The 15705-nt window shown below is 36.8% G+C and overlaps 1 protein-coding gene across 1 annotated transcript in view; it reads left to right on the top strand.

The window, feature by feature from the left end:
* The window catches only part of loaf (lost and found), a 229330-nt gene extending 213946 nt beyond the window's left edge, over positions 1-15384 (top strand). Inside the window, exon 7 of the mRNA XM_069834436.1 lies at positions 15246-15384. The gene's annotated coding sequence lies outside the window, so the exon portion shown is untranslated. The remainder of the gene's footprint in view (positions 1-15245) is intronic.
* The last annotated feature ends 321 nt before the right edge of the window (positions 15385-15705 follow it).

Here is a 15705-nt window from a genome sequence, read left to right as displayed (position 1 = left end):
TAAATTAGGGTCTGTTGGACAGTTGGGCATGTTGGACACTCTGTACTTTAACTTGTTACCTCGCCACTTGTGGGCACCACATTCTGCTAGAAGTCAATGACGGAAGTAGCCACGAGTGGGACTACTTACGCCATTGACTTGTAGCTGAATGTGGTGCCCACAAGTGGCGTGGTAACACGTTAAAGTACAAAGTGTCCAACATGCCCGACTGTCCAACAGACCCTATTTTACCCTATTATTTCCACGAACTATCCTAGACATTAATTTTCACAATTTAACGTTGACATCACTGGTCGAGTGAGTCAGAAAGGAGAAATATGAAAATAAATCCGAAAATGGGAAAGCTTCTGTAGCATTGATATTGTCTCACAATATTTAAATAATCATACACATCGATTCAGCTGACTATAATCTACAGTAATATATCATTTTATAATGCTATATTAATTCTTACCTCAAATATAAAATGTTTCTTCAGGAGCGGTCACAAGAGATAGAAAAACTTACTGGTCAACCACCTTTCACTGAACAAAAGCTTCTGCAATTGACTTCTATTCAAAAGGCGGGTAGTCAATAGAATTGAAAAAAAGACATCTCCTGGCATCTGTTAGGTATTTAAAAAACTTAAAAGTCAGAGACCACAACTCCATGGCAGTCAATTGAAATTTTATCACGGGATTAGGGGTATCACGGAATTAGGCACCTTTACCCTATATAGTCGTATTTGTGACCAAGCCTTCATCACAACTTTTCCAATATATTTATTTTAATGTTATATTTTAACTACTTAGGTTCTACTGATTTAGCAGAAAAAGTTATCAAATAATTCATTGACTCATATCATCTGCCCAAGGGCAAGTTTTTCACTGCAAACCCAGCACTCTCCAATCTTTCCTATTTTCTGCCTTTCTTTAAATCTCCCCATATGGTTCCTATATCTTAATGACATCTATCATCTGATAGCTTCTTTTGCCCCGAACTTTTCTCCCATTTACCATTCCTTCCAGTGCATCCTTCAGTAGGCAGTTGTTTTTCTTGGGAAAGATAAATGCGGTAGCTTCCCGTTGCTTTCCGCCCACCACTCTCTCTTTCGCATCTTAAAAGATCCCAGGAGGCCCCAGTGTGGAGATGAGAAGAGTGGATTTGACTAATTAGGCCCTCCGGACTTCACTGCAAGGATTAAATATCAATTCTATCAGGATTTTTGACGCCATCGAATACCGGATATCCCAGTATCAAATAATTATTGCTTAAATATAGGTACAAGAAAATTTTTATAAAATTATAATTTTCAGTCATGTATCATAGATTTTAAGAGACAGTATTTTCTGATATTGATATTACAAAGAATAACGTAAGAGACGATTATATTGAATATTTTTCATTTACAATAAAGTTTGTTTTAGTATATTATGTGGGTTATAGAATTACACGCTTTATGGTTTCCTTTGTTAATCTTTCGCCCTAGTGTTTTCTAACTGAAAGTGACAAAATCATATTTATTAAAGTCACTAAATGGGGAAACAATATTGAAGATTATTGAACCTTAATATTGTTAAAAATAAGAAAAGGGTTAAAATTGTATTACGAAACTTATCACAATCAGTACAATCAATGATAACACGAGCCAGCAAATTTTAACTTACTTTGATGTAGAATACATCTTTGCCCGCCCTTAGTATGGGCTACCGTACCGGCAGATCGGGCGTGAAAAAAAAAAAGGTGAAATTTTAAACTCTTGTATCTCGGCGAGTAGGCCTAATAGTCGGAGTGGGACTGCCTGTGGTATCATCCGGTAGGGTGAGGACGTATTCGTCCTGTGATGGGTGACTCATGGGGGCTTCGAGGGTGAGATAAGAGAAAAATACAACCGAAAGCGAGGTATAAAATGTATCCACGTCACTCAGCAACCGAAGAAGCTAAACGCGTGTTTGAGCACTCACACATTGCTGTAGTTGTTATTCAACTTCCAAAGACAATTTTAAACGTCATAAGTGGCATCAATAAGGCATCAATCATGAGGCAATTAAGCCAGGAGATAATGGGGTAGGTGGCCAGTTCCTTTCCCCCTCCATTGCATACATCACTGACTAGTAATCTATTACACTAAGCAAACTTCAGATGTATACAAAGAATTGTTCTTCCTCTGACACAAGTCGTCAAGTGAGATGTACTGCCTGATAATAAATGTACGAGTACATATCAGCCAGCACCTCAGAGTACACTCAAATGATTCGTTACAGAATGTTCCTAAATTTATGGAGGGACATTTCGATGAGGATTCGGTACAAACCATACAAACAATACTAGGCGGTTCATGTTCAAATTTATTGTATGTAAGACACTTAGCGTGCTATGCATAAACATTTCGCTAGCCCGCGCTACGATCGTGTTAAACTAGCCTCGGCTATCGACTGATTACTTGTACAGGATTCATATCATATCATATCGCTAACAATGGTTTGTGAATACGAAAAACGTTAGTTCGCTGATCATCCACCGGAAGCCCGCGCTAAGAATGTCTATGAATATGGCCCATAGATGTTATGTGTGTGCCCTTTGTAGCACGTTCGTTACTGGATCTATGCCCAATCCCTTTAAAACTTTAATTCTACCACTATTTTCCTCATTGAATGTTAATACAGCATCATGTACACCAACTGACAATGTCTTTGCATCCACAAAAACAGTTTTTGGCACCCTACACCAAATAATATTATTTTGGGTTTTCCCATGCAGACACTTACGAAGAAGATATAACGATATAATGGCGGAATAATGACGCAAACTGTATTTTCATTCTTACAGCATAATACCCCCTGGTCCCCGCAAATTTCAAACTATGATTTACTTTTTCTTCATAGATATTTCTATTAGAAAAGGGGAGTGCCTCTAATAGCGGTGAACATTTAAATAGCATTTAAAGCGCATTTTAGGACGCTTTGACACAATATAAGAATGAGAGATGATTAACCAAGCTTTACATATTCAAAATAGACAAAACAAACAGAAAATCGATATTTTTTTTACCAAAATTACATGCAACTTCGTCTTAAGGGAAGAAGTTGAACTAGCGCTTAAGGAAATAAAGAATGGGAAAGCAACAGGAGTTGATGGAATCCCCATGAATTAGTGAAATCCTTAGGTGAAGACAAGAAGGAAATGCTATCATTATGCAACGTAACATATGAGAAAGCCGAATGGCCTGAAGATTTCACGGAGACAGTATTCCTTCCAATACCGAAGAAAAATAATGCTAATATATGTAACGATATCAGCCTGATATCACACTCGGCGAAGATTCTCCTGCGAATACTGAATCGACGTTTATATTCTAAGATGGAAGGACAGTTGGAAAAAGAGCAGTCTGAGTTTAGGAAAGGACAGGATAGTACGAGGGATGAAATTTGACTACTACGAACAATCGGCGAAAGACACCTAGAGAAAAAATAAAGAAATGTATGTAGTATTTATGGATTTAGAAAAGGCTTTTGACAGAATGGATTGGAATAACTTATGGGGATCCTAAAGAAAATAGGCGTGGATTCGAAAGAAAGGAGATTATTCCTTGATTTTTATATGAATCGAGTCAAAGGTCAGAATAGGAGAAGAAATGTCAAGGGGAAGTCGAGTAGGGAGAGGAGTACGATAGGGATGCAGTTTATCACCTACCCTGTTCACCATCTACTTGGAGGATTTAGTGAAGAACTGTTTTCAGAACATGGACAGGGTAATAGGAGGAAGAAGAATAAAGTCCATAAGATTTGCTGATGGTAAAGCGTTGCTAGCAGAAAAGGAGACGGTACTAAGGAACATGTTACTGGAGTTAAATGTCAGCTGTGAGCAGTATGGGAATGAAGATAAATAGAATCAAGACAAAGATCATGGCAACGAAAGAAAACTGAAGGAAGTAATCTTCAAAATGAGGCAGTGGAAAAAGTGGACAACTTGAAATACTTGGGGTGTACTATAAGCAGTAACATGAGCTGCTGCCGTAAAGTTGAAAGGAAGATAGCAGTGGCAAAGTAAGGTGTTAATAGACAGATAAGCATTTTGTGCGAAGCTCTGGAAAAAGAACTAAGAAAGAAGTTCGTGAAGTTCTTTGTACGGAGTGTGGCAGTGTATAGGGCAGACTAAGTGAAGAGAAGCAACTAGAAACATTTGAAATGTTGATATGGAGAAGAATGGTGCATTTGAAACGGACAGACACAATAAAAAATGAAGCTGTGTTGGAAAGAGTGAGTGAAGAAAGAATGATGTTGAAGCTGATCAGGAAGAGAAAAGGGAAATGGTTTGGTCTCTGGCCTAAAGAAACTACATACTGAAGGATACACTGGAAGGAATGTGTATGTACGTACAGTGTATGTGCGTGTGTGCATGTGTGGATGTGCGCGCGCGCGTGTGTGTGTGTGTGTGTGTGTGTGTGTGTGTGTGCTGTGAGTAGTATGGGAATGAAGATAAATAGAATCAAGACAAAGATCATGGTAACGAAAGAAAACTGAAGGAAGTAATCTTCAAAATGAGGCAGTGGAAAAAGAGGTAGCGATTTTGGCAGGTGACCTCGATGACATTTCCAGTAGGCGAGCCAATATTTTTTGTGTAAGCTTCGTGAATGAGATGCGATAACATTTTGAGTCGTTTATATTTTCTTACCAGCAGCTCATATCAATTATCAATATTATTAAACACTCCACGGTAAGGTCCGATTCAAAGAATACCTTGAGTGCATGTAAATGATTTTCGTTCACAATGATTTTACAATACTTTTCCTACATTTTCTAAATTAAAAGGAAAAAGGCACATTGTATATATATATATATATATATATATATATATATATGTGCCTTTTTCCTTTTAATTTAGAAAATGTAGGAAAAGTATTGTAAAATCATATATATATATAATCCTCCCGTACCAGATCAATATAAAAGATTTGTCCAGTAACAATCTAGGGGTCTTCTACTGGTCGTGCGACAATTCAAGTTAGTGAAATTACGATTCTTCTTATTAATCAAAATATAATTCGGTTAATTGGGTAAAATTGCATTCTGCGGAAGTTACATTTATATAAAGGTATAATAAAAAGGATTGCAATGGATATTACAAGGGCAATAATTTCTTAACATTTTAAAATATTCGAAATCGTACAAAATATCGGAGAAACCAATTTTCCCTGCACAAATTGCACCGATTGAAAAATGTTGTGTATATCAATTCTCGATGCCCGTGCGTCCTACTTTAAACGGTTCAAACCTACCCGCGAAAATGAGAGTCGCTGCTTTCTCTCTCTCAGAAAGCAGGTTGGCTCGCTTTTTTTCCTCTTGTGAGGGAGAAAGCAAAGATCGCGCGGCGACGAGTCACGTTGGCAGTAGAAATACCCCCAGGCACTGTGACGTCAACGGCGTCCTCAACCACATTGTTTCGAGGGGTATAAATACAGCTTGGACACAAGGCCTCAGTCCCCCTCGCGTATGTGGTACCTAAGAGGTTACGTCCAATTTCGGCTTCCCCTTCAAAATTTTCTAGAGTTCCTTCAGTGGAGCAGCGTAACCCGGAGTGAGACTAGTGGCCAACAGGCTTGGAGCTCACATATTTAGTTTTGTACAGCCCCCAACCCCTTGAAAGGACGCGTTTTGCGTACCTTCTAAAATTTTTCCTCCCAATTCTCTTTCGATTTTTCGAGGCCAGGCCACTGGTTCGCCAGATGGCAAAGAGGTAGCTCTAACGCGTCCTCCGTCACTGGCAGCAGTCTTCCAACCAGGCCTACACTATGATTGTCTTTTGTTCGGTCGTGTCTACACACGCCCACCACTCCGGGAACAGGGAGCCAAGCTGCGCCCCTGTCTCCTGTATTCTTTCTTACACCAACCGAATCTTCCTCACTTCTTACGTATCCTAAACTTATGTTATTTATTCTCGTCTCGCCACTAGTCTTATCGCCACCTCCAACCCACCCACTTATCCCGGCTTGTTCGATAAACCACAGTCCTCTCCTGAAACCCCCCCTCTAGTGTCGGTAAGTCGCATAGTGCGCTGTGTTGATCCTCCGAATCCAAAGGGGTGTGTTCTCGAACGTCGATAAGTCGCACAGTACGCTGTGTTTGATCCTTCGACCTAGAGAATCAACCATCATCCCGATTCCATCTCTCTCGTTATCCTGCCCACCCCACAACACACATATAAGCAAGCCGATTTTCCCCAGGCACTCCCGTTATCCCTACCTCCCTCTCATTCAAGTCGTACTTTACTATCACGCATCATAACTCTCCTCGTATCGAAGCCTCAGGACGAATTTCTAAACTATCAATTTCTATCACGTCTATCCCGTTACCCCTACCAAGAACTAGGAGGGAACCACAGTTACACTTTCACTGTTATTTCTGTAATAAACAAATGTTACTTTAAAAACAGTCCTTCTTTTAAACTTCACCACAGTTTCTTATCATCACCCCACCCCAAGCGACCGCCATCTTGTCACGTCACTCCCGTTTCCCCTCCCCACCTCGACAACACGTCGGAGAGCGAAACGACCAGGGAGACCGGCGTACGACAAAAATATAATTACCATTCACAATAAATATTTGATGGATTCTAAAAAGTTGTTTGTTAATCTAGAGGTATTGGCTGATGACTCTTAAATTCCAGCACAAAATTCATTCAGAATATGTAGAAATTATATTTTTGGATTTAACTTAATTTCTCACCCATTTTTGTCCCACTCCACCACTTTAAAAACAAAGTCGGACAAAATAATAACTTACTCGTATTCTGTGATCTCAAAGATCTCCAGATATCGATTTTCATCGAGATCGGATGACATGAGATTTCTCACTCCCTTCTGCCTTTTCATCAGTATCTTAGGAGATGGTATTTAAAAAATCTAAGAATGTTTAACCAATATTGTAGAGAGTAATCTTCATTTTAAATTTTACGTCTCTAGTTAAATATACTTTAGTGAATTTTTAAAATCGTCCATTTCTTTCTCTCTCCTCTCTGCTCGGAAGTAAAAACGAAACCTGAAAATTTATTTGAAGGGACTACATGAAATTGAAATTTTTACATTCCTTATACATTTTAGAAACAATTCTCAGAGATAAGATGAATAGTCTAACCCAATTTTATGTGTGAAACTTTGTTTTAAATTTAAAAGCTGCACGTCTGCTGGTTAAAAAAAAATTAATCGGTATAATTATTTTGATCATTACTGCCTCCCATTTTCCATCTCTTAATGTTCGTATTTCGTAAAACTCAGTCTTATCTATTGACTAAGGATTAACAGAAACCTACGTAGACTATAGGGTTTAAGGAGATTTAAGTTGACGAATCAGTCAGTCTGTTCATTATAGAATAGTTTTTTTTTTATTATATAGATTGTCTTTATACTTTGTAGTAACGAGGGAAAGATTATATACCGGCAACTGGAATTATCTTGAAAAATGTGTGCCAGGAACTGGTCCCTTTTCATATAGATACATGCACACATTATAGATTACTATAGTTCTATAGTTTAGCTATATGTGTATAGTTTTTGGAAGTGACTGTCCATCTAAGTCCACTCGGATCTCGAGCCTGTATGTTTACCCTTATGTCCTACCCATTCCAGCTTGAGTTTTCTTGCTGCAGAGATATCAGCCGACCTTGCATCGGTGAGTAACTCGCTCTGGAGTTCCGATTAACAAAATCCGTCTGCCAAAATCGCTGGCTCCTATGTATGTATGTATGTATGTATGTATGTATGTATGTATGTATTTTTTATTTTACTAGGTTATTTTACGACTCTTTATCAACAGCTTAGGTTATTTAGCGTCTGAATGAGATGAAGGTGATAATGCCGGTGAAATGATTCCGGGGTCCAGCACCGAAAATTACCCAACATTTGATCATATTGGATTGAGGGAAAACCCCGGAAAAAACCTCAACCAGGTAACTTGCCCCGACCGGCAATCCAACTCGGGCCACCTGGTTTTGCGGTCAGACGCGCTAACCGTTACTCCACATGTGTGAATTGTATGTATGCATGTATGTATGTAGGTACGTATGTACGTATGTATTTATGTATGTATGTTTGTATGTATGTATGTATGTATGTATGTATGTATGTATGTATGTATGTAAAACTTTGCGATTAAGGATTATTCGATATCCTGAATTTGAAAAAAAGCTCTAGTGTCGCCTGATCGGGTCACATTTCTGAGGTATCTATACGGTCGTGTAATATTTTTTAGACAGTCATTTCATAATGACGACTTTTCATTCAACATGTTCATCAAATAAGAAGAAACTATGTCTCTCCTGATGCTCTATTAGAGTGTCCTTTAGATCTGACGAAAGCAGATGCTTGCATTCCAGAACTAAAGGCTATAGCACTTAATGACTGGTATCCTGAGTCCAGATGGCGCGGAGCTTCACTGATGGCTCTTTCTACGAGAGTAAGGAATGTGCTGTGGATGGAATCTGCAGTATACCCTTTAGTTTCTACAAGTCGCTAGGCCAGTATCAGTCGCACTTCGATGACGAATTGGAGGCCATAAACCTTGCCTTAAAGCAATTGTTTGGAAGACCGACTTGCCACAGTCATGTTGTCATTCTCTGTGACTTTCAATCTGCCATTTTGGCAGTGGCAGCTCTCCCTCATCCTGTAACATCAAGAGTTGTCGAGATCAGAAAATCCCTTGCCTCACTCAAAGCGTTAGAAGTCGTCGTTGTCCTCCAGTGGATACCTTCGCATGTTGGTATTTCAAGGAATGAGATCGAGGACTCCCTAGCAAAAAAGGGGACTGAAACATTGTTACGGACGACCTCCCAACTTGAAACATCTTGAAACGATTAGTTAACCGCTCATTCCCATTAATGCCCAGCGTATGATTAAAAATACGGGGTGAAAAATGTTTTTTCATTCATTTCCCTTTGACTACAAGTTGACAATTTTTTTAATGTAGGCAGTACATGGAAGTGGTTTAAGATTCAGGCATCGTTGAATGCTCTGTGATCGTTTCTCTTGTTGGTATGTGGTTTCGAGTTTGGATCTTAAATAAAAGTGATTGGAATAAAGGTACTTATTTTAAATATAAATTATATCATGGATTATGAAACTAGTTCTAATATTACTTATTATGTATTCGTGAATAATTCAGGCCATTTGGTGTACATGTATCTTTGTATAGAAGCATAGCAATTTCAGTTTCTAAATATGGTATGATATATCATACGCTGAGCAGTAACGATATCATTTTCTGTATATTCTGTTAGATGAATTCTCCTTGAATCATGTTTGAAATGGACGGCAAAAAACCTACAAACTATAAGCCTAGAGCAGAGGTATTCAGAAGTGGAGTTTTAATTCCAACCCCTGGAAAGAGGTGAAAGGGGGACACTACGGAATACTGACGTATTATCCTTTCCGCGCAGGGTGAGTGAGTAGGCTACTAGAGACATTTGGCTTACTGTTGTTCATTACTCACACAATTCGAGAAACTGTAAAATATGCCGTAATGAAAGATTATCCATATATCATAGGATCTATGGAAGACATGTATCAATACCTTGGCATTTTGCTTTTGTCTGGATATCTCTAATTGCCTTCGCGAAGAATGTAGTGGCACACTCGTCCTGATAGCATAACATTCTAGTTGCAAACTGTATCACCATAAACAAATTTGAAACAGTTCATCATTTCCTTCATTTCAGTCACAATAACATAATTGACAAGAATGATAAAATATACAAACTTAGGCCCCTCTTCAATCGTCTAAATGAAATGTTCCGGAACATGGTTGACATTGTTCCAAATTCATATTCAGTTGACAAAGCAATTGAACCATATTTTTGTCATCGTAGTATCAAGCAATTCATACGATGAAAAACAATCAGATTTGGGTATAAGCCTTCGTGCTTGATGACGCCTGCAGGGTACCTTATAAAGTTCGAACCGTATACAGGGAGATTCGAACGAGCACTTTGTGTTGGATTGCTACCTGATGACAGTAAACTGTTTATAGACAATTATTTCACTTCCTATTGTAAAAATTTTCAGCAGTAAATATCACGTGCTTTGAAATTATAACAGCTGATGGGATTGAAAAGGCACCTCCAAAGGATCTGAAAAAAAATCCGTTAGAGGGACTTGCCATGCCATCAAAGACACATCTAGTAATCTGACGATGGAATGACAATGCTCAGGTCACTATAGCAACAAATGCAGCAACACTAGATGTAATTTCTTTAGGCTCATGCTCACGGTGGAGAACTAAGGATAAATCATTGTTCAACAACCTAAAGTTATAAAAATGTATAATGAGTGTATGGGTGGTGTGGATATGTTTGGCAAATTGAGAGGACTCTATCGACTTCGACTATGGTCCAAGAAATGGTACTGGTCACTTATCAGCAGGGAAAGGATTTATATGTAAATACATATTTACTTATAAAGCTAATATAATTTATATTTTGCATTATCTTTATGTTTCACAATGTGTAGGGTTGAAAAATCCTACTTTTATTTTCCATATTTTTCCATATTTTAGAGTTTAGTACATATTTTCGTTAATTTCCATATATTTTCCATATTTCATATAAAACAGTCCATATTATATTAGGTTTAACAATAAAACAAAACAAAATTCCATTAACTTTTAAAAATACATTTCAACAATAGAGATTTAAACACATGTTCAGTAATCCCTTTAACATCAGAGTTATTTGAAAATTAGCAGTCCTATCAACAATGGGAAAGTAAGTTACAAAACTGTATTAATTTAATTTAAAATTTTTAACAGACTTCAGTTGTGCAGCTCAACAGTTAAATGCCAGTCAGAGTACACATAGGTTCAGTTTTGTAAATCATACTATAAAGACGGTAAATATGCCAAAAGTACGTCATTCAGTCAATTTAAAATCAAAACTAACAAGTTACATTTAAGAATTTAAAGAAGATGGTTTATCAACTGACAATAAAATATTATTTTGTAATTTGTGTCAGTGTGCAGTATCATCTACACAAAAGTTCCTGGTGCAACAACACATTACAACTAGTAAACATCAGGCCAACAAACAACTAAATTCCAAGCAGAGACAATTGTTTTTAACACAACCAACAACATCGAATGTAAGATCTGAGTTTAACATCGACCTGTGCCGTTCTCTCATCTCTGCTGATATTCCTCTCTACAAACTAAAGAATAAGGTCTTCAGGGAATTCCTTGAAAAATATACTCAACATACAATCCCGGATGAGTCAACACTTAGGAAGACGTATGCTCCATCCATCTACGATGAGACAATACAGAAGATAAGAGATGAAATTAAAGATAGTTCAATTTGGGTTTCCATTGATGAGACTCCCGACAAAGAAGGTAGACTTGTTGGTAATGTAGTTATCGGTTTGTTAAGTGAACAATATTCTGAACGAATTCTTTTACATTGTGATGTTCTAGAAAAGTGCAATAACAAAACTATAGTTAAACTGTTCAACGAAGCTATGGGTATCCTGTGGCCAAAGGGTATTATGTACGATAATGTGTTATTCTTTATTAGCGATGCTGCCCCTTATATGGTCAAAGCTGGACAAGCATTATCTGTTGTATATCCTAAATTGACTCATTTTACTTGTGTGGCGCATGCATTTCATCGTGTGGCAGAAGTGGTCAGAGACAATTTCCCTAAAGTAGATTTGTTGATTTCATCAGTGAAAAAAGTATTTCTCAAAGCTCCCAGTAGAGTTAACGTGTTGAAAGAAATGTACCCTGAAATTCCATTGCCACCAAAGCCAATTTTAACTAGATGGGGTACATGGCTAGAAGCAGTTGAATATTATGCCGAACATATAGACTCTATTAACAATGTTCTCCTTGCATTGGACTCTGAAGATGCAGTCTCAATTGATACTGCGAAAACAGTTACCTGTGACATAAGTGTGAAGAATGACTTAGCTCACATTCAGCATACATTTTCATGCATCATAAAAACGCTCAAAAGTCTCCAAAATAGGCACCTTTCACTATCTGAAAGTTTTGAAATTATAAATAGTACTGTGGAACAACTGAATCGTGGTAGAGGTAAAGTTGCAGATGCAGTAAGAGCTAAGGTGGACACTGTACTTTCAAAAAACCCTGGATATGAAGAACTACAAAAGGTTGTTGCTGTGATGAGTGGTGAATCAACAGTGAAGATTAACTTGGACTTATCCCCAGCAGACATTGTGAAATTGAATTATGTACCAGTTACTTCTTGTGACGTCGAACGCTCTTTTAGTCAGTATAAATCTATCCTCAGAGACAATAGAAGAAGATTCACTTTTCAGCACTTGAAAGAAATGTTTGTAACCTATTGTTATGGTAACAGACAATAAAAATTGTGTTTTGTTGAAACTACATTGGAAGATAAGGTACGTCCATTATATTTTTTGTTTAGTTTGATTAAAATGTACCAATATTTAACGTACATAGTCATTTTTTTATAATTTTAAGTCCATATTTAATTCCATATTTTGGTAAAAATCCATATTTAATTCCATATTTTGGTAAAAATAACTACATATATATTTACATATTTCATATATTTTTAGTCCATATAAATCCGTTCCCTGCTTATCAGATTTTATATCAACTGATCAATAGTCAACTTGTGGATGCTGTACAGACAATATCAGAAGGCAATATTTTTGCTGGAATTTACAAGACAAATTGTAAAGTCATTGCTTACAACACCACTAATGGGCATTTCTAAGACTGTAACACCTAAAAGGAGAAACCAAGTTCTCAATAAAATACGTTATTATAGACTTGATCACCTAGTTGTCTGGTAAAGCACTCGGCGCAGATGTGCTTACCGTGGGAAATGTGATAAATTTTGTTGCGCCAAATGTAATGTTGATCTTCATCTTGATACCTGTTTTCTAAAATATCATATAAAATTAAGAAAACCGAAAAAAAAATGTTGTTGAAGTATCTAAAATGATAATTAAAGTGATTAGTCATGGATATATTGTTCAAATGTTAGTTCAAAATTCCGTTCTTACATTGTAGGGGCCTATTAAATATTTGTATGAAACTGATACCGTAACTGCCCAGCGTATGTTATATCATACAGGTCATATCTACTATACCGGAAGAGAAAAAATTGTAATTTTTGTGTATTTATACTCAGTAAGGTGTAACAATTATAATATTATAAAATTATATAATTATGAATTCCTTTTTTTATCTGGGCATTAATGGGTTAAGAATGAGTTTCTCAGATCTTCAAATAAAGAGTGATGGCAAGAAATGGGCTGGTCTTTTTGACAAGTCAGAGATACTTCCTGATCACCACCGTGAAGAGACTGTAGCTGCCATAAGGATTGCCACAGAACACGACTGCCTGGCGGAATATTTATATAAACTGGGTATTTTACCATCACCTCAGTGCGTCGTTTGTAATGAGGAAAATTCTATTATGGATTGGGAACATTTAAATGTTTGTAAAGAACTTGTAAATTTTAAATCCTCTATGGTGACTTTGTACTGGTCTGCCAGAAACCAAATGATGTTGTATCAATCTGGTTGAGCATTAAATACTTACATACCTACTTTTCGATTCTCATTTTAGTATCGAAAAGTCATTGATTTCCGCATCCATAAATTAGCGTGCTTAAAAGTAAATTTCCGTGCCTAAAAGTACTTTTAAGCACGCTAATTAGAAATACTGAAAACATAAATTCCAACTATTTATATAATAAATATTCACAACACAATTATTTAAATTGGAAATTACAATATTTGGAGATTTGATACATACATTATTCACTTCCGAATCACTCATTTTCCTAATTATATTTATCACTTTCGTTGTATTAATCGTATATTCCAAAATTACATGACAAGCAGAACTCCACTTAAACAACTTCTTAAGAACCAGCAAAACAATCACCATAATGTACTGCATATCCGAGGGCCGTGAAATGTACCTCCTTCCATACAAATGTCATTCCCTTTCGTCTTTTACATCAGAAGTTCGCCATTGCGAGAGAACGAATCAACAATTTTATTCTCTTTAAAATATAAATGCATTAGGAATTCTAGAGTGACTGTTTAAAAAATCTTCTATGAAATACGTCCAAAACTAGCTTTTTATGCACTCGCTGTGTTATCCACTTCACTTCTCGTACTTAAAACGCTATCATTTTGCAACTTGTTGCATAAATATATATTAAACTTATAATAATTTTGTATAATATCGAAATGACAGTATTACTTATGTGACATTGTAGCTAATATAGGTAACAATATCAATCAGAGTGATTAATTTAAAAATTTCAGGACATAAAAGTACTGTACAATAAATAAATGAATTATAATAAAATATTCACGCTGGTCAATAGTGCTTCTTTGTTTATTTTATAAGACGAATCCGAAATTTCTGTAACGACAAACCAGAAAAGATCGCATATTCTTTGATGATCAGGATCGACTGCGTAACAGGCTGGTGGTGTAGTGATGACTGTATAAGATTGTGACTCCCAGTTAACTAAATAAAACTGTATTTCCCAATTAGGTAAGACCGCGGATTCCTTGTTTCAAAAAAAGCCAAGCCATATACCTCTGCCTTTGAAATTGTTTATATGTGTGTAGTAGTTATGCCTACCAATTCCAAACATGTACCTTTTTTTAATATTTTTGGAAAGTTTGATTTAGTTAGAAAAATATACAAATTTAATTTTACTAACTTACATTAGAAGTGAAGGGAACGCGGTGGCGTAGTGATTAAGGCGCTACGGTACAAAGTCGAAGGTCACGGGATCTACATCACGATTAGTCATTGATTACTTCAATTGGCCCAATCCTTCCGGTTATACAATGGCCCTAGGGTTCACTCAACCCCTAACAGAAATGAATATGTGGAGTTTTCTTTGGAGATAAAGGCGGACTAATATTTCTACATTACTTATACCGATTGTCTTCAAAGATGAGAGCCTTTACCTCCCGCTATTCTGTAGGTCTCAAAGACTTATACTAGGGATAAATTAAGCATATTACAAGTGAACAATGCAATAAGCAGTGCAGTAGGCCAATTTTTGAAATCATCGATATGACTGATGAAAGTTTCTAAAACATCTCAACATCGAATTTGATCCAGTTACAACTACTTAGAACTAAGTGCTCCTTCTCCTAAAGAAGAAATAAAGTAATGATATTCTTGTAACTCGTTTTTATTTGGCTTATCATTAAGTAAAATAATAATGACTCACCATTCTTTTCTTTTTTTTCCAGAGGTTGACCTGGTCCAATGCCTTGCAGGGTGAAGTCCGAGTCGGTAGCAGTACCCTCTACCGGCCGGCGTCGCAACTAATCTCGGATAGTTGCTCTAAATATTCTTCCACCAGCAAATGACACTAATGAGGTGCTGGTAGAAAAGAAAATATTAGATTCTTTGTTTTGTGTAGAGAGGAGAGATATGCAATCAAGTTAGGAAGCATCGAATCGTCAATGATTTTGGGAATAATTTTTCTGGGATGTATACTTGAATTTATAAGGTGAGAAATTAAGTATCACGCGAAAAAGAATCTGAGCAGACACAAACAGTGGAACATCGCCTTCCATGGCTGAAATTAAACAATAAGATGACGAATCTACATAACTACATATTTGCTGAGAAGTGCCTGTTCGATGTAACAACAATAGATGCTACAACATCAATGACAACAAAGCAGCAGCAGGAACATGTGAAGAC

This window comes from Periplaneta americana, chromosome 9, assembly GCF_040183065.1.
Source record: "Periplaneta americana isolate PAMFEO1 chromosome 9, P.americana_PAMFEO1_priV1, whole genome shotgun sequence".
Taxonomy (NCBI): domain Eukaryota; kingdom Metazoa; phylum Arthropoda; class Insecta; order Blattodea; family Blattidae; genus Periplaneta; species Periplaneta americana.
This window is presented reverse-complemented; position numbering and strand designations above follow the sequence as displayed.